Here is a 19,137-nt window from a genome sequence, read left to right on the forward strand (position 1 = left end):
CTTTATAAGCATAGTTTAAGAAAAAAAAATTAATTTAAATTAATAAATTTTGACAGGGTATATTTTAAATAGAACATAAAGAGAGTTCAAGAAGTGATAGCAGTAACTTTAGTTTATATAATTTATCGGATCTGTAATAACGTAATTTTGCATCAAAACTGTGTTTATTGTGGTCATTGCTATTATTTTGGCTAAATTACAAATACTTTCAAACTAAATGATAATAAGTGTTAGCAGTTTTTTTTAAAAACATAATTTTTAACTATAGTTTATAGTATTGTAAACGTTGACTGGCCAATTAACGTGTATTTTTATATCTATTTTACTATAGTAAGTCTTTTTGCATGGAAATTTACACTCACCATTATAATTCTTTTATCTCCCCTTTATTAATGAGTATGTGTATGTATAGTCCGGTATTTTTTTTTACGGACCATAGAGTGTCCGCCATGTTGAATATGGCCGCTGCACATCAGTAGACAGGCGAGTGTTTCCTCGCGCCTCCCAGCTGACCTCCCCACCCACTCCGTTTCGCGGCCAGTGTTCGGATGCGCGCACGTGTGTTATCAGTTAAACGTGCCTCCACTACGGCCTTCCTCCCCCCCCCCCCCTCACACCCCGGCAACCCAAACAGCGACGGGCGCGGTGTCGACTTATCTAATCAGCGCGCACGCCCGCCGAGCGAGAGGAACCTCCCCTCCCTTGTTGTTTAAAGGTCATTACCCCTGACAAACGTAATTTTTGCGTTACAATTTGTGGGTTTAGAATCTGTGCGACCAGGGTGGCGACCAGAAAGGAAAAATAATAAGGCTCCTTGTGAGTTACTAGTCTAAGTTAAGTTAAGAGTGTTTTTATGTTTAGTAAGTAAGCCTAGGGTAAGGTTCAAGTTCATTGTGAGCAGACGCTCACTCCTTCTTAAGCCTTCTGTGGTTTAAGGGTACACTAAATTTGATTTTCACTATGATTACTCCAGAGTATCTTTTGAAAGACGAGGTGATCCACGAGTTAGCACTTCGTGGGCAGTCCACTTCAGGAGACGCCCAAGAGCTGAGAAAAAGACTCAGGTCTTGCCAACCACAAACACAACACTCACTTCTAAATTTGAACTTAGACCCTCTTAGTGAATTTACTGTCACCACCAGTAAATTCCAAGATATTGCAGCATTTGCAAATGTAGTGTCCACCGAAACAAACAAACCCCACATATTAAGAATGATCGCCCGACTCGATCACGTTGCCACCAGGCTAGCAAACCTGGTAATATTGTCAAAAGGCAAACTAAATGGGGTTTATCAAAAGGAAATAGACCAATGCCGTCAGCAGATCCCTAATCTCCGATTCAAGTTGAGAACTAGACTCAATGCTCTACAAAACACAAGCCTCGAGGCGACTGGGTTAGTTCCCGACATCCAGACACAAAGGTCTGAAGTGAACACACCACCCCTCGAAGAGATTAAAACTGACACACAACGAGCACAAACACAGACCACTCAGGGCGCATCATTACCAGTCTCCCCTCCACTCCTCCCTGCATCACCTTTTCCAGTTTCATTTTCCACAAATCAACTTCCTAGTCCACCCACATTCACTACTGTCAGTCAGCCATCCACCCACGTGTGGTTTCCACCCGGGACGGTCATCAGACCAATACCGCAGACTGTTACCAAGGTCACTTACACCAGACCTCCTCCAGAATACTCCACATACCCTTACCAATCTGTGTGTTTTCCACCCACCTCAGGAGCCATTTCAATCATTCCATCAATTCACATCTCCTTTCTCATCACTTCAAACCACCCCTGAACGTCACCCCTCCCCCTTGGCATTTAGCATCCCAATCACACCCTCAGCACAGCCAGTCACATCCACCTCGACAGAAATAAGGGCACAAACAACTGTCATGCCAACCATTCCAATACCCGATCCACAAATACCACAGGTCAGTCCCTCAACCACATACCTTCCACTCGCCCCTGCCGCCCCTCTTCCGCGACACAACCCCCACCCCCCTTTGTCTAATGAACAACCAGCGACTACACAGCACCAACCACCAACATCAGAACCTCAAGGCCATAGTTCGCATTTCTACAGCAAAATTCCCCACCCAGCCGAAAGGCTACTAAATAATCTACCTGAAACCAATGGTTTGGACCCAAACAAATTAATTGACTTTCTACGACAACTTATTAGGTTGCACCAAAAATGCAACATACCAACGAGGGAACTTTTCGAATTAGTTTTCCCCCTTACACAGCCACCCTTGAGTGAAAGAACCTCGGTGGCCATTGAAAATAATTTAACTTTTGATCAATACCATGCAGATGTAATAAGTTTTTTTATTCCTGCCAGGATGCTCACGAATCTCAGGCTTGACTGGTATAATAGATTACAACACAGGAATGAGCCTTTGTCCAGGTACATCGCCGACATTAAAGAAGCGGCCCTAGTTCTTCGTTTAGGAGTCACAGAGAATGATATCGTATCAAATATTCTTGATGGCATTAATCCTGCCGAAAGGTCACGAGCGGTCTTCCAGACCCGACCACAGAACTTTGCCGAGCTGGACAGACTGTGTATTCATGCTACCAATGTAGAATTTGCCGATTACCAAAGGAACCGCTATCCAGATTTCCCGGCTAATCATCCCATTTTCCCGACCTCCCAAAACTCCAACAAGGGAAGCACGAACACTAACAATTACCCTAAATCACAGCCTCACAGTAATCACCAGGGAAATTATAGGCAACAGCAGGGAAACATACCATTTTGTGAATACTGTAAGAGATCCGGGCATGTAATTGAACAATGTTACAGCAAAAACAAACAGCCTTTTCACTACCAACACAAACCAAAAAAACATGTAGGTAGGTGGCCAGAAAGTTTTCTTTCTGTGCCACCAAATAAACAAATTGATTGGCATAACTCAGTCAATGAAAATCGCCACCCTCCAGGCGAAAACAAGACAAAACGAAAACGCAAAAAGAAACAAAAAATTTCCAAAAAACCGTCCAATTCAAAACAAACCTATAACCAACAGACAAACACATTGGCAACTAAGTCTAAAAACATAAAAAATTATAATGAGCCTACAGAGTACTGTAAACACTGCATCAATCCAAAACAAGACAAGAGGACCTGTCATAATATTTTTGCAAATTTACCTACAGTTTTACCTTATGCCAAAACCTTAATTGGCAACCACGAAACTCCAGGACTGATCGACACAGGCTCAGTCCGAAGTTTCATTTCTGGGCATCTGTTTGAAGTTTTACAGAAAGAAAAAGTAATTCACAAAACTGAACCAGTTAATATCCAATGTGTGACTGCATCAGAGCAGCCATTAAAAGTGAACACAATCGCCTTACTTAAAATTAAAATCGACTTATTCTCCTGGACTTTCCCATTTCTAGTTGCACAGGATCTAGCAACAGATCTTATTTTTGGATCATACTTCATAGCCAAAACAGGATTGATAATTGATTTGCAAGCAAGAAATTTTAAGTTTAAATTTAATAAACAAGTTAATATCTCTTTTGACTCGCCGGGAACAAAATGTCAGGGTAAGGTTAAAGCCATTCGCACAAGTGTCAAAGATGGAAATGAATCATATTTGGACCATCTTACACCAGCTCAACAAACAGAGGTACAAAATTTATGTAACTGTTTTTCTGATGTTTTGACAGAAAAATTAGGACGTACCCACCTTATTGAATATGAAATTAAACTTTTGGACAAAACACCAGTGAGATGTCACCCTTATCAGTTGTTAGGACCCAAAATGCAAATTATGCGAGAACACATCCAGGACTTACTTGATAAGGATGTGATTGAGCCTTCAACTTCTAGTTATTCGTCACCTGCTTTCTTGGTTCCCAAAGGTCAAGGTCACCGCCTAGTTATCGACTATCGATTAGCCAATCAGAAGATAGACGTTGAACAAATTCCACTCCCTGACCTCAATTCAGCTTGTCATTGGTTTAGTAAGGCCAAATATTTTAGTGTTTTTGACCTAAATTCAGCTTACCACCAAATACCTTTAACTCCTCAATCCAAACACATCACCGGGTTCTGTGTACCCTGGAACCTATATCAGTATAAAGTAGTCCCTTTTGGAATAGCTACTGGCGCACAAGTCTTAACTCGCCTCCTCGATCAAGTTTTCGGCGATCTTAAATTTAAATTTGTATTCAACTACTTAGACGATGTTGTGGTCTATTCAGAGTCCTTTGAGGAACACATAACTCATTTGACTCAAGTCCTGGAACGATTACGCCATGCTGGCTTAACTGTAAACACAAAAAAGGTGAAATTCGCTGTCCCTGAAATCTCATTTTTGGGCCATATTATTTCAAGTAAAGGAGTAACGATTGATCCAAGCCGCACACAGGCTATCGTAGATTTTCAGCCGCCTAAAGACACTAAAGGCATTTCAAGATTTATTGGCATGGTTAATTTTTATTCCAAATTTATTCCTAATTTTGCGGAACAGGCAGCTCCACTCAACGCCCTGAGAAAGAAAAATTCAGCATTTAAGTGGGGCCCAGAACAGGACAAAGCATTTAATTACTTGAAACAGGCAATCATCAGCCCACCAGTGCTCCGAATGGCAGATTTTACTAAGCCATTTATTCTCCAAACCGATGCATCCAGCGTAGCTTTGGGAGTAGTATTGTCCCAAGACTTTGATGGACACAGACAACCGATTGCTTTCGCCTCTCGCACTCTGACTCATCAAGAAAAGAAGTCTTCATCCGTTTACGAACTCGAGTGCCTAGCTGTCGTTTTTGGAATAGATAAATTTAGGCAGTATCTTGAACACAAAGAGTTTTTGTTAGAAACCGATAATCAGGCCCTTGCTTTGCTTTTGGCCCACCCGAAACAATTAGGCAAACTTGGCAGATGGATTGCAAAAATTTCATCACTAAAGTTCACCATTCGGCATATTCGAGGTTCACAAAATATAGTAGCTGATACTCTCTCTCGAATGTTATTTAGGCAGTATCTTGAACACAAAGAGTTTTTGTTAGAAACCGATAATCAGGCCCTTGCTTGGCTTTTGGCCCACCCCAAACAATTAGGCAAACTTGGCAGATGGATTGCAAAAATTTCATCACTAAAGTTCACCATTCGGCATATTCGAGGTTCACAAAATATAGTAGCTGATACTCTCTCTCGAATGTTCGAGAACCCCTCCAACTCTAATCTTCAGGAGGAACCTACGATTTCGTGTCAGGCACTTCTAACCGATTTCCCTTTAGCTTTCTCGGATTTGCAGAGTCATCAAAACTCAGACTCCTACCTATCACAAATTATTCAAGACATGAAATCAAATTCACCTCCAAAATACTATAAATTTTCAAAAGGACTGTTGTACAGGCGCACAAAACAAAGCAAAACATTCAAAATTGTCCTCCCTCAAAACCTAAGAGACATGGTATTTAGGTATTATCATACCTCACCGATTGGAGCACATCTGGGCACCTACAAAACAATTGAACGCATACGTCGCCATTTTAGCTGGGACGGAATGCACAAGGACATTGCTGAGAGAATAAAATTGTGCAAATTATGTGCACTGAGCAAACCCGCTCAGAAAACACGATTCGGATTCCTTACTTCTGATGTGGCCGAAAGACCAATGCAAAAATTATTTATAGATTTTGTGGGACCTTTTCCCCGATCTGAAATTGGACATTCCATGCTTCTTGTATGCATAGATGCCTTCTCCAAATTCGTCGGGCTCATTCCACTCAGGAGAGCTACAGCAGAAACTACAATAAGAGCATTGCAAAACAATATCTTCAAGATATCTGGTCTACCCTCTATTATTGTATCAGATAACGCATCCCTATTCACATCCAGACAATTCAAAAATATGTGCTTCTCACATGGCATTCAACATGTGACCACCTCCCCGTATTATCCACAGCCTTCTCATGCGGAACGTTTCAATCGGAACCTCCGGTCTGCTTTAATAGCATACCATGCGAACTCGCAGGATAAGTGGGATACCAACCTTGTATGGTTACAGATGGCATTTAATTATGCTCGTCACGAAGGACATAAAACAACACCATTCGAACTCATGTTCACTTACAGACCCAACAACCCGCTCTCAAATCTCTGGTCCTTAAATGATCTTCTGCCAGACGACCCTCGTGATATAAAGGAAGTTTGGAGGCGTGCTCAGAAAATTTTAAACCTGGCCCATGAAACCAGTAAGAAAAGGTACAATAAGGGACGTGCTGACAATCCCTATAGAATAAACGATTTGGTGTTGTGTAAATCACACACACAAAGCAAGGCGATCGATAAGAGATCAGCCAAACTCGCCTACCGTTGGAGTGGTCCTTGGCAAATCCAACGTTTTCTAACACCAGTAACAGTCGCCTTAGCCGACCCCAGTTCTGGTGCCTTCTTTACTCGTGCGCATATTTCGCACCTGAAGAAAGTGCATCCTAACCTGAAGTAGGTGCCTCCTTCTTCCCTTTTTACTCCGAACCAAGGAGCTGAAGTCAAAAATTCGGCATGCCTCACTCAACACGTGCTGTTGAGTCTGAACACAAATCCTAGGTCCTAGTTATAAGAAAAAAAACCATGGTACTAGTTTGTAAGAGTGCTGGCACAAATTGTAAGTGTATTAATGCAGTAAAGTTTACATGTATGTTAGGATAAGATGTCTAGATTAAAGTGGCGCCACTTAGTTCTAAAGTTTGTTTATGAAGTGTTATCATGTGAGTTAAGTATTAAGGAGACCGTTTAATGTTAGTAGTTTATGTTAGTCGATTCTGGTACAGGGTAAGTCGGTCAGTTCCCTTGACCTTTTGCTTACTTCTGGTCGCTTACCCTGGCTCCGCCTTTCAGCGGGGGAGTATGTGCAGCCAATTTAGATTTTCAGCCCTATTTTCAAAAAATTTCAATTTTTTTAATCTGTGTTTTACGTATTAAATTTGCGACTCAATTTAATTTTTCCCCCCTCAGTGTACACTCTCACCTAAAGTTTGTTATAGCAGTGGCCCTGCCAAGTTCCCAAGCCTAAGTCCCCCCCCCCCCCCCGCATTCTCGCCGACGCCTGCTAAACTCAGCAGGGCGATTCAAATTTTCCTCGCCTAGCCACACGCCTCCCGTCTGTCATTTCGATCCCCTCTCGTGACAGGAACTGCTGCCATCGACAATCTCTCACGACGAGCTCAGATCCGAGTAGCAGCATGACATGAGCACCTTTTGTCATGCGCGGCTCATGTCCCACCCGACGTTAGCATAACGTCTCGTCACGAACGACCGTCGTTTCTCACAGACAGTGCAGTTTCCCCTTCCCCCTCCCCCACCCCCCCATGTTTTCTCAGAAGCAGCCCGCCAGACTCTTCGGGGCCATTTGCTAGCGCCAAACGACTCACCCGTGCCATCTAGTGGCAATGTTTTGAACTAAATTACCCCCGAACGCCTGTAAGTAGGCTTCCCGCTCGTCCCGGAGCTGTCGGCTAACCCTTAGTTTCTCGTGTCACCTACCTAGAGAGCAGCACCGCCCGACCAACAGAACTTACCCCCCCCCCCCTTTTTTTATAATTTCTTTTAGCCCCTTCGAGCGACCTCCACCAAAGCGTCTTCGGCCAATCAGCTAATCTTCCCTTCCCCTCGAGTCCCAGCTTCCCTGGGCTAGCCGTTGTTACCTCGTGGCACTTAGGAAAAAGGGAGAGTTTTTCTTGAGCTCTCGTCGCGAACGGTCGTCTTAGAGACTTGGCTCCCGCCAATTCGTCGGTTTTTCTTCTTTTGCTGTCGGAGAGCTCCAACAAAGTTTAGGCATGTGATTACCAGAGTTTCGGGAGCAGTCCCGTCTCTTTTTTCTAGTTAGCTAGTTGGTTTTTTTATTATTGTTTACATCACCGTAGTAATCTAGTTATGTTCGCTTACGCGAGCCGCGTCCGCGAGTGCCATCCCGTGGACCGTTTTCTTCGGAATTCACCCTCAGCAGAATGAGGGTGCAAAGTCCCAAGTTCCAAAGTTCCGGGTTCCAAATCTCCGGAGTACCACCCTCCCAACCTCTTGGAGTTCGGCTCCAACTTCGCGGAGCCCCCTGAAAATCGCCAGCCTTCTCCGGTAACCGGGAAGCTATTGCATCTCAACGACATTTTCGGCAATAAGTCCAGATCATGCTTGTGGTACAGTACATTCTTATTTCTCCCGACCCCCTCGTCATGGCCAGTCTTCGGTGAACTTTTAATATTGTTAAAATAACAGAACTGATTTTACGAAGGTTTTGTTATAAGACAAAAGACTACGCAAAAATTATTATTAACCTCTGTCTATGTTCTTTCTTTTTAGAGGGGCCCCTGAATTAGTAAATTGAATCTGTCTAATATTATTATGTATTGAAATTGTAAAGTTATAATATGTCCGAAATTCAGAAAATACCAACTACAGAAATGGTTTTTTTTTTAAATTCTAACTTTAACAAATAAACAAGGGAATATGGCACAATCACCCATGTTGTATTTTTTTATCTAGTTGTTAATTTTTTTTATTAACGTTAACGATCCACAGTGTTCTCTAAGGTTTACTTGAGGAACACAATTTGGACATTCCGTTTCTCCCTTGTGCCCTCTGGATGTTTCATCGAACATTTGTGTGGCTATAAGCGGCTTCCAGGACTATAAATAAAGGTACTACCCAATGGCACAAGCACAAAGGGGGGGTTCAGAAAGTGGTAGCAGAGCATGGTTTGTTAGAAGCATACTTTATAAGCATAGTTTAAGAAAAAAAAATTAATTTAAATTAATAAATTTTGACAGGGTATATTTTAAATAGAACATAAAGAGAGTTCAAGAAGTGATAGCAGTAACTTTAGTTTATATAATTTATCGGATCTGTAATAACGTAATTTTGCATCAAAACTGTGTTTATTGTGGTCATTGCTATTATTTTGGCTAAATTACAAATACTTTCAAACTAAATGATAATAAGTGTTAGCAGTTTTTTTTAAAAACATAATTTTTAACTATAGTTTATAGTATTGTAAACGTTGACTGGCCAATTAACGCGTATTTTTATATCTATTTTACTATAGTAAGTCTTTTTGCATGGAAATTTACACTCACCATTATAATTCTTTTATCTCCCCTTTATTAATGAGTATGTGTACGTATAGTCCGGTATTTTTTTTTACGGACCATAGAGTGTCCGCCATGTTGAATATGGCCGCTGCACATCAGTAGACAGGCGAGTGTTTCCTCGCGCCTCCCAGCTGACCTCCCCACCCACTCCGTTTCGCGGCCAGTGTTCGGATGCGCGCACGTGTGTTATCAGTTAAACGTGCCTCCACTACGGCCTTCCTCCCCCCCCCCCTCACAACCCGGCAACCCAAACAGCGACGGGCGCGGTGTCGACTTATCTAATCAGCGCGCACGCCCGCCGAGCGAGAGGAACCTCCCCTCCCTTGTTGTTTAAAGGTCATTACCCCTGACAAACGTAATTTTTGCGTTACAATTTGTGGGTTTAGAATCTGTGCGACCAGGGTGGCGACCAGAAAGGAAAAATAATAAGGCTCCTTGTGAGTTACTAGTCTAAGTTAAGTTAAGAGTGTTTTTATGTTTAGTAAGTAAGCCTAGGGTAAGGTTCAAGTTCATTGTGAGCAGACGCTCACTCCTTCTTAAGCCTTCTGTGGTTTAAGGGTACACTAAATTTGATTTTCACTATGATTACTCCAGAGTATCTTTTGAAAGACGAGGTGATCCACGAGTTAGCACTTCGTGGGCAGTCCACTTCAGGAGACGCCCAAGAGCTGAGAAAAAGACTCAGGTCTTGCCAACCACAAACACAACACTCACTTCTAAATTTGAACTTAGACCCTCTTAGTGAATTTACTGTCACCACCAGTAAATTCCAAGATATTGCAGCATTTGCAAATGTAGTGTCCACCGAAACAAACAAACCCCACATATTAAGAATGATCGCCCGACTCGATCACGTTGCCACCAGGCTAGCAAACCTGGTAATATTGTCAAAAGGCAAACTAAATGGGGTTTATCAAAAGGAAATAGACCAATGCCGTCAGCAGATCCCTAATCTCCGATTCAAGTTGAGAACTAGACTCAATGCTCTACAAAACACAAGCCTCGAGGCGACTGGGTTAGTTCCCGACATCCAGACACAAAGGTCTGAAGTGAACACACCACCCCTCGAAGAGATTAAAACTGACACACAACGAGCACAAACACAGACCACTCAGGGCGCATCATTACCAGTCTCCCCTCCACTCCTCCCTGCATCACCTTTTCCAGTTTCATTTTCCACAAATCAACTTCCTAGTCCACCCACATTCACTACTGTCAGTCAGCCATCCACCCACGTGTGGTTTCCACCCGGGACGGTCATCAGACCAATACCGCAGACTGTTACCAAGGTCACTTACACCAGACCTCCTCCAGAATACTCCACATACCCTTACCAATCTGTGTGTTTTCCACCCACCTCAGGAGCCATTTTCAATCATTCCATCAATTCACATCTCATTTCTCATCACTTCAAACCACCCCTGAACGTCACCCCTCCCCCTTGGCATTTAGCATCCCAATCACACCCTCAGCACAGCCAGTCACATCCACCTCGACAGAAATAAGGGCACAAACAACTGTCATGCCAACCATTCCAATACCCGATCCACAAATACCACAGGTCAGTCCCTCAACCACATACCTTCCACTCGCCCCTGCCGCCCCTCTTCCGCGACACAACCCCCACCCCCCTTTGTCTAATGAACAACCAGCGACTACACAGCACCAACCACCAACATCAGAACCTCAAGGCCATAGTTCGCATTTCTACAGCAAAATTCCCCACCCAGCCGAAAGGCTACTAAATAATCTACCTGAAACCAATGGTTTGGACCCAAACAAATTAATTGACTTTCTACGACAACTTATTAGGTTGCACCAAAAATGCAACATACCAACGAGGGAACTTTTCGAATTAGTTTTCCCCCTTACACAGCCACCCTTGAGTGAAAGAACCTCGGTGGCCATTGAAAATAATTTAACTTTTGATCAATACCATGCAGATGTAATAAGTTTTTTTATTCCTGCCAGGATGCTCACGAATCTCAGGCTTGACTGGTATAATAGATTACAACACAGGAATGAGCCTTTGTCCAGGTACATCGCCGACATTAAAGAAGCGGCCCTAGTTCTTCGTTTAGGAGTCACAGAGAATGATATCGTATCAAATATTCTTGATGGCATTAATCCTGCCGAAAGGTCACGAGCGGTCTTCCAGACCCGACCACAGAACTTTGCCGAGCTGGACAGACTGTGTATTCATGCTACCAATGTAGAATTTGCCGATTACCAAAGGAACCGCTATCCAGATTTCCCGGCTAATCATCCCATTTTCCCGACCTCCCAAAACTCCAACAAGGGAAGCACGAACACTAACAATTACCCTAAATCACAGCCTCACAGTAATCACCAGGGAAATTATAGGCAACAGCAGGGAAACATACCATTTTGTGAATACTGTAAGAGATCCGGGCATGTAATTGAACAATGTTACAGCAAAAACAAACAGCCTTTTCACTACCAACACAAACCAAAAAAACATGTAGGTAGGTGGCCAGAAAGTTTTCTTTCTGTGCCACCAAATAAACAAATTGATTGGCATAACTCAGTCAATGAAAATCGCCACCCTCCAGGCGAAAACAAGACAAAACGAAAACGCAAAAAGAAACAAAAAATTTCCAAAAAACCGTCCAATTCAAAACAAACCTATAACCAACAGACAAACACATTGGCAACTAAGTCTAAAAACATAAAAAATTATAATGAGCCTACAGAGTACTGTAAACACTGCATCAATCCAAAACAAGACAAGAGGACCTGTCATAATATTTTTGCAAATTTACCTACAGTTTTACCTTATGCCAAAACCTTAATTGGCAACCACGAAACTCCAGGACTGATCGACACAGGCTCAGTCCGAAGTTTCATTTCTGGGCATCTGTTTGAAGTTTTACAGAAAGAAAAAGTAATTCACAAAACTGAACCAGTTAATATCCAATGTGTGACTGCATCAGAGCAGCCATTAAAAGTGAACACAATCGCCTTACTTAAAATTAAAATCGACTTATTCTCCTGGACTTTCCCATTTCTAGTTGCACAGGATCTAGCAACAGATCTTATTTTTGGATCATACTTCATAGCCAAAACAGGATTGATAATTGATTTGCAAGCAAGAAATTTTAAGTTTAAATTTAATAAACAAGTTAATATCTCTTTTGACTCGCCGGGAACAAAATGTCAGGGTAAGGTTAAAGCCATTCGCACAAGTGTCAAAGATGGAAATGAATCATATTTGGACCATCTTACACCAGCTCAACAAACAGAGGTACAAAATTTATGTAACTGTTTTTCTGATGTTTTGACAGAAAAATTAGGACGTACCCACCTTATTGAATATGAAATTAAACTTTTGGACAAAACACCAGTGAGATGTCACCCTTATCAGTTGTTAGGACCCAAAATGCAAATTATGCGAGAACACATCCAGGACTTACTTGATAAGGATGTGATTGAGCCTTCAACTTCTAGTTATTCGTCACCTGCTTTCTTGGTTCCCAAAGGTCAAGGTCACCGCCTAGTTATCGACTATCGATTAGCCAATCAGAAGATAGACGTTGAACAAATTCCACTCCCTGACCTCAATTCAGCTTGTCATTGGTTTAGTAAGGCCAAATATTTTAGTGTTTTTGACCTAAATTCAGCTTACCACCAAATACCTTTAACTCCTCAATCCAAACACATCACCGGGTTCTGTGTACCCTGGAACCTATATCAGTATAAAGTAGTCCCTTTTGGAATAGCTACTGGCGCACAAGTCTTAACTCGCCTCCTCGATCAAGTTTTCGGCGATCTTAAATTTAAATTTGTATTCAACTACTTAGACGATGTTGTGGTCTATTCAGAGTCCTTTGAGGAACACATAACTCATTTGACTCAAGTCCTGGAACGATTACGCCATGCTGGCTTAACTGTAAACACAAAAAAGGTGAAATTCGCTGTCCCTGAAATCTCATTTTTGGGCCATATTATTTCAAGTAAAGGAGTAACGATTGATCCAAGCCGCACACAGGCTATCGTAGATTTTCAGCCGCCTAAAGACACTAAAGGCATTTCAAGATTTATTGGCATGGTTAATTTTTATTCCAAATTTATTCCTAATTTTGCGGAACAGGCAGCTCCACTCAACGCCCTGAGAAAGAAAAATTCAGCATTTAAGTGGGGCCCAGAACAGGACAAAGCATTTAATTACTTGAAACAGGCAATCATCAGCCCACCAGTGCTCCGAATGGCAGATTTTACTAAGCCATTTATTCTCCAAACCGATGCATCCAGCGTAGCTTTGGGAGTAGTATTGTCCCAAGACTTTGATGGACACAGACAACCGATTGCTTTCGCCTCTCGCACTCTGACTCATCAAGAAAAGAAGTCTTCATCCGTTTACGAACTCGAGTGCCTAGCTGTCGTTTTTGGAATAGATAAATTTAGGCAGTATCTTGAACACAAAGAGTTTTTGTTAGAAACCGATAATCAGGCCCTTGCTTTGCTTTTGGCCCACCCGAAACAATTAGGCAAACTTGGCAGATGGATTGCAAAAATTTCATCACTAAAGTTCACCATTCGGCATATTCGAGGTTCACAAAATATAGTAGCTGATACTCTCTCTCGAATGTTATTTAGGCAGTATCTTGAACACAAAGAGTTTTTGTTAGAAACCGATAATCAGGCCCTTGCTTGGCTTTTGGCCCACCCCAAACAATTAGGCAAACTTGGCAGATGGATTGCAAAAATTTCATCACTAAAGTTCACCATTCGGCATATTCGAGGTTCACAAAATATAGTAGCTGATACTCTCTCTCGAATGTTCGAGAACCCCTCCAACTCTAATCTTCAGGAGGAACCTACGATTTCGTGTCAGGCACTTCTAACCGATTTCCCTTTAGCTTTCTCGGATTTGCAGAGTCATCAAAACTCAGACTCCTACCTATCACAAATTATTCAAGACATGAAATCAAATTCACCTCCAAAATACTATAAATTTTCAAAAGGACTGTTGTACAGGCGCACAAAACAAAGCAAAACATTCAAAATTGTCCTCCCTCAAAACCTAAGAGACATGGTATTTAGGTATTATCATACCTCACCGATTGGAGCACATCTGGGCACCTACAAAACAATTGAACGCATACGTCGCCATTTTAGCTGGGACGGAATGCACAAGGACATTGCTGAGAGAATAAAATTGTGCAAATTATGTGCACTGAGCAAACCCGCTCAGAAAACACGATTCGGATTCCTTACTTCTGATGTGGCCGAAAGACCAATGCAAAAATTATTTATAGATTTTGTGGGACCTTTTCCCCGATCTGAAATTGGACATTCCATGCTTCTTGTATGCATAGATGCCTTCTCCAAATTCGTCGGGCTCATTCCACTCAGGAGAGCTACAGCAGAAACTACAATAAGAGCATTGCAAAACAATATCTTCAAGATATCTGGTCTACCCTCTATTATTGTATCAGATAACGCATCCCTATTCACATCCAGACAATTCAAAAATATGTGCTTCTCACATGGCATTCAACATGTGACCACCTCCCCGTATTATCCACAGCCTTCTCATGCGGAACGTTTCAATCGGAACCTCCGGTCTGCTTTAATAGCATACCATGCGAACTCGCAGGATAAGTGGGATACCAACCTTGTATGGTTACAGATGGCATTTAATTATGCTCGTCACGAAGGACATAAAACAACACCATTCGAACTCATGTTCACTTACAGACCCAACAACCCGCTCTCAAATCTCTGGTCCTTAAATGATCTTCTGCCAGACGACCCTCGTGATATAAAGGAAGTTTGGAGGCGTGCTCAGAAAATTTTAAACCTGGCCCATGAAACCAGTAAGAAAAGGTACAATAAGGGACGTGCTGACAATCCCTATAGAATAAACGATTTGGTGTTGTGTAAATCACACACACAAAGCAAGGCGATCGATAAGAGATCAGCCAAACTCGCCTACCGTTGGAGTGGTCCTTGGCAAATCCAACGTTTTCTAACACCAGTAACAGTCGCCTTAGCCGACCCCAGTTCTGGTGCCTTCTTTACTCGTGCGCATATTTCGCACCTGAAGAAAGTGCATCCTAACCTGAAGTAGGTGCCTCCTTCTTCCCTTTTTACTCCGAACCAAGGAGCTGAAGTCAAAAATTCGGCATGCCTCACTCAACACGTGCTGTTGAGTCTGAACACAAATCCTAGGTCCTAGTTATAAGAAAAAAAACCATGGTACTAGTTTGTAAGAGTGCTGGCACAAATTGTAAGTGTATTAATGCAGTAAAGTTTACATGTATGTTAGGATAAGATGTCTAGATTAAAGTGGCGCCACTTAGTTCTAAAGTTTGTTTATGAAGTGTTATCATGTGAGTTAAGTATTAAGGAGACCGTTTATTGTTAGTAGTTTATGTTAGTCGATTCTGGTACAGGGTAAGTCGGTCAGTTCCCTTGACCTTTTGCTTACTTCTGGTCGCTTACCCTGGCTCCGCCTTTCAGCGGGGGAGTATGTGCCGCCAATTTAGATTTTCAGCCCTATTTTCAAAAATTTTCAATTTTTTTAATCTGTGTTTTACGTATTAAATTTGCGACTCAATTTAATTTTCCCCCCTCAGAGTACACTCTCACCTAAAGTTTGTTATAGCAGTGGCCCTGCCAAGTTCCCAAGCCTAAGTCCCCCCCCCCCCCCCCCGCATTCTCGCCGACGCCTGCTAAACTCAGCAGGGCGATTCAAATTTTCCTCGCCTAGCCACACGCCTCCCGTCTGTCATTTCGATCCCCTCTCGTGACAGGAACTGCTGCCATCGACAATCTCTCACGACGAGCTCAGATCCGAGTAGCAGCATGACATGAGCACCTTTTGTCATGCGCGGCTCATGTCCCACCCGACGTTAGCATAACGTCTCGTCACGAACGACCGTCGTTTCTCACAGACAGTGCAGTTTCCCCTTCCCCCTCCCCCACCCCCCCATGTTTTCTCAGAAGCAGCCCGCCAGACTCTTCGGGGCCATTTGCTAGCGCCAAACGACTCACCCGTGCCATCTAGTGGCAATGTTTTGAACTAAATTACCCCCGAACGCCTGTAAGTAGGCTTCCCGCTCGTCCCGGAGCTGTCGGCTAACCCTTAGTTTCTCGTGTCACCTACCTAGAGAGCAGCACCGCCCGACCAACAGAACTTATCCCCCCCCCCTTTTTTTATAATTTCTTTTAGCCCCTTCGAGCGACCTCCACCAAGGCGTCTTCGGCCAATCAGCTAATCTTCCCTTCCCCTCGAGTCCCAGCTTCCCTGGGCTAGCCGTTGTTACCTCGTGGCACTTAGGAAAAAGGGAGAGTTTTTCTTGAGCTCTCGTCGCGAACGGTCGTCTTAAAGACTTGGCTCCCGCCAATTCGTCGGTTTTTCTTCTTTTGCTGTCGGAGAGCTCCAACAAAGTTTAGGCATGTGATTACCAGAGTTTCGGGAGCAGTCCCGTCTCTTTTTTCTAGTTAACTAGTTGGTTTTTTTATTATTGTTTACATCACCGTAGTAATCTAGTTATGTTCGCTTACGCGAGCCGCGTCCGCGAGTGCCATCCCGTGGACCGTTTTCTTCGGAATTCACCCTCAGCAGAATGAGGGTGCAAAGTCCCAAGTTCCAAAGTTCCGGGTTCCAAATCTCCGGAGTACCACCCTCCCAACCTCTTGGAGTTCGGCTCCAACTTCGCGGAGCCCCCTGAAAATCGCCAGCCTTCTCCGGTAACCGGGAAGCTATTGCATCTCAACGACATTTTCGGCAATAAGTCCAGATCATGCTTGTGGTACAGTACATTCTTATTTCTCCCGACCCCCTCGTCATGGCCAGTCTTCGGTGAACTTTTAATATTGTTAAAATAACAGAACTGATTTTACGAAGGTTTTGTTATAAGACAAAAGACTACGCAAAAATTATTATTAACCTCTGTCTATGTTCTTTCTTTTTAGAGGGGCCCCTGAATTAGTAAATTGAATCTGTCTAATATTATTATGTATTGAAATTGTAAAGTTATAATATGTCCGAAATTCAGAAAATACCAACAACAGAAATGGTTTTTTTTTTAAATTCTAACTTTAACAAATAAACAAGGGAATATGGCACAATCACCCATGTTGTATTTTTTTATCTAGTTGTTAATTTTTTTTATTAACGTTAACGATCCACAGTGTTCTCTAAGGTTTACTTGAGGAACACCATTTGGACATTCCGTTTCTCCCTTGTGCCCTCTGGATGTTTCATCGAACATTTGTGTGGCTATAAGCGGCTTCCAGGACTATAAATAAAGGTACTACCCAATGGCACAAGCACAAAGGGGGGTTCAGTTAGGAGCCCATCGGCTTGACACCATCGGCGTAAGGAGCCCATCGATGCATAAAAAAAACGTATTGGTGTAAAAAAAGCATCAGTGTAAAACGCATCAGTGTAAAACGCATGAGTGTAAAACGCATGAGTGTAAAACGCATCAGTGTAAAGCGCATCAGTGTAAAACGCAAGAGTGTAAAGCGCCACAGTGTAAAACACATCAGTGTAAAATGCATGAGTGTAAAAAAAGTATCGGTGTAAAAAAATGCATCAGTGTAAAAAAAAATTCTTGCATCACAAATTAACGTAGGTGCATAAAACCACCACTTCCATCCCAACCAACCAACCAAAAAAGTAGCACCACAAACATCGTAGGTGCATAAAACCACCACTTCCATCCCAACCAACCAACCAAGAAAATGCAGCACCACAAAAACATAGTAGGTGCATAAAACCACCACTTCCATCCCAACTTACCAACCAAGAGAGCGCAGCATCGCAAATAACGAGGATGCTTAAAACCAACCAACCACCATCCCAACCAACCAACCAACCAAAAAACGTGGCATTGCAAACAACGAGGATGCAAAACACCACCACGGCCAACCCAACCAAGCAATCAAGAGAGCGCAGCACCACAAAAACATCGTAGGTGCATAAAACCACCACTTCCATCCCAACCAACCAACCAAGAAAACGCAGCACCACAAACGAGGATGCAAAACACCACCACGGCCAACCCAACCAACCAACCAAGAGAGCGCAGCACCACAAAAACATCGTAGGTGCATAAAACCACCACTTCCATCCCAACCAACCAACCAAGAAAATGCAGCACCACAAACGAGGATGCAAAACACCACCACGGCCAACCCAACCAACCAACCAAGAGAGCGCAGCACCACAAAAATATCGTAGGTGCATAAAACCACCACTTCCAACCCAACCAACCAACCAAGAAAATGCAGCACCACAAACAACGTGGATGCATAAAACCACCACTTCCAACCCAACCAACCAACCAAAAAACGCAGCACCACAAAAAAACGTAGGTGCATAAAACCAACCAACCACCATCCCAACCAACCAACCAACCAAGAGAGCGCAGCACCACAGAAACATCGTAGGTGCAAAACATCACCACTTCCATCCCAACCAACCAACCAAGAAAATGCAGCACCACAAAACAACGTAGGTGCATAAAACCACCACTTCCATCCCAACCAACCAACCAAGAAAATGTAGCACCACAAAAACATCGTAGGTGCATAAAACCACCACTTCCAACCCAACCAACCAAAAAACGGAGCACCACAAATTAACGTAGGTGCATAAAACCACCACTTCCAACCCAACCAACCAACCAAAAAATGTAGCACCACAAACAACGAGGATGCATAAAAACCACCACTTCCATCCCAACCAACCAACCAAGAGAGCACAGCACCACAATTTAACGTAGGTGCATAAAACCACCACTTCCAACCCAACCAACCAACCAAATAAGCACCACGAAACAGTGTGTAGGTGCATGAACAAAACGAATCGCACCACAAATCAGTGTGGAGTGCAAGAAATCAAGGAAAAATAGCACCAGAAGACCAAAAATCTAGGTGTAAAAAAACAAACAAAAAAAAGCACCACGAAAGAGTGTGGGTGCAACATAATTACAACGAGCGGACTCAGGAAACCAACGATGAAAAATCCATCGACGAAGGCTATGTACAC

At 42.9% G+C, this 19,137-nt stretch overlaps 1 protein-coding gene across 1 annotated transcript in view; it reads left to right on the forward strand.

Annotated features, from left to right (window-relative positions):
* The window catches only part of LOC134527278 (uncharacterized), a 466,201-nt gene that overhangs the window by 278,365 nt on the left and 168,699 nt on the right, over window positions 1-19,137 (forward strand). The gene's annotated exons all lie outside the window — the stretch shown is intronic.

The sequence above is a fragment of the Bacillus rossius genome, chromosome 1 (assembly GCF_032445375.1).
Source record: "Bacillus rossius redtenbacheri isolate Brsri chromosome 1, Brsri_v3, whole genome shotgun sequence".
Taxonomy (NCBI): domain Eukaryota; kingdom Metazoa; phylum Arthropoda; class Insecta; order Phasmatodea; family Bacillidae; genus Bacillus; species Bacillus rossius.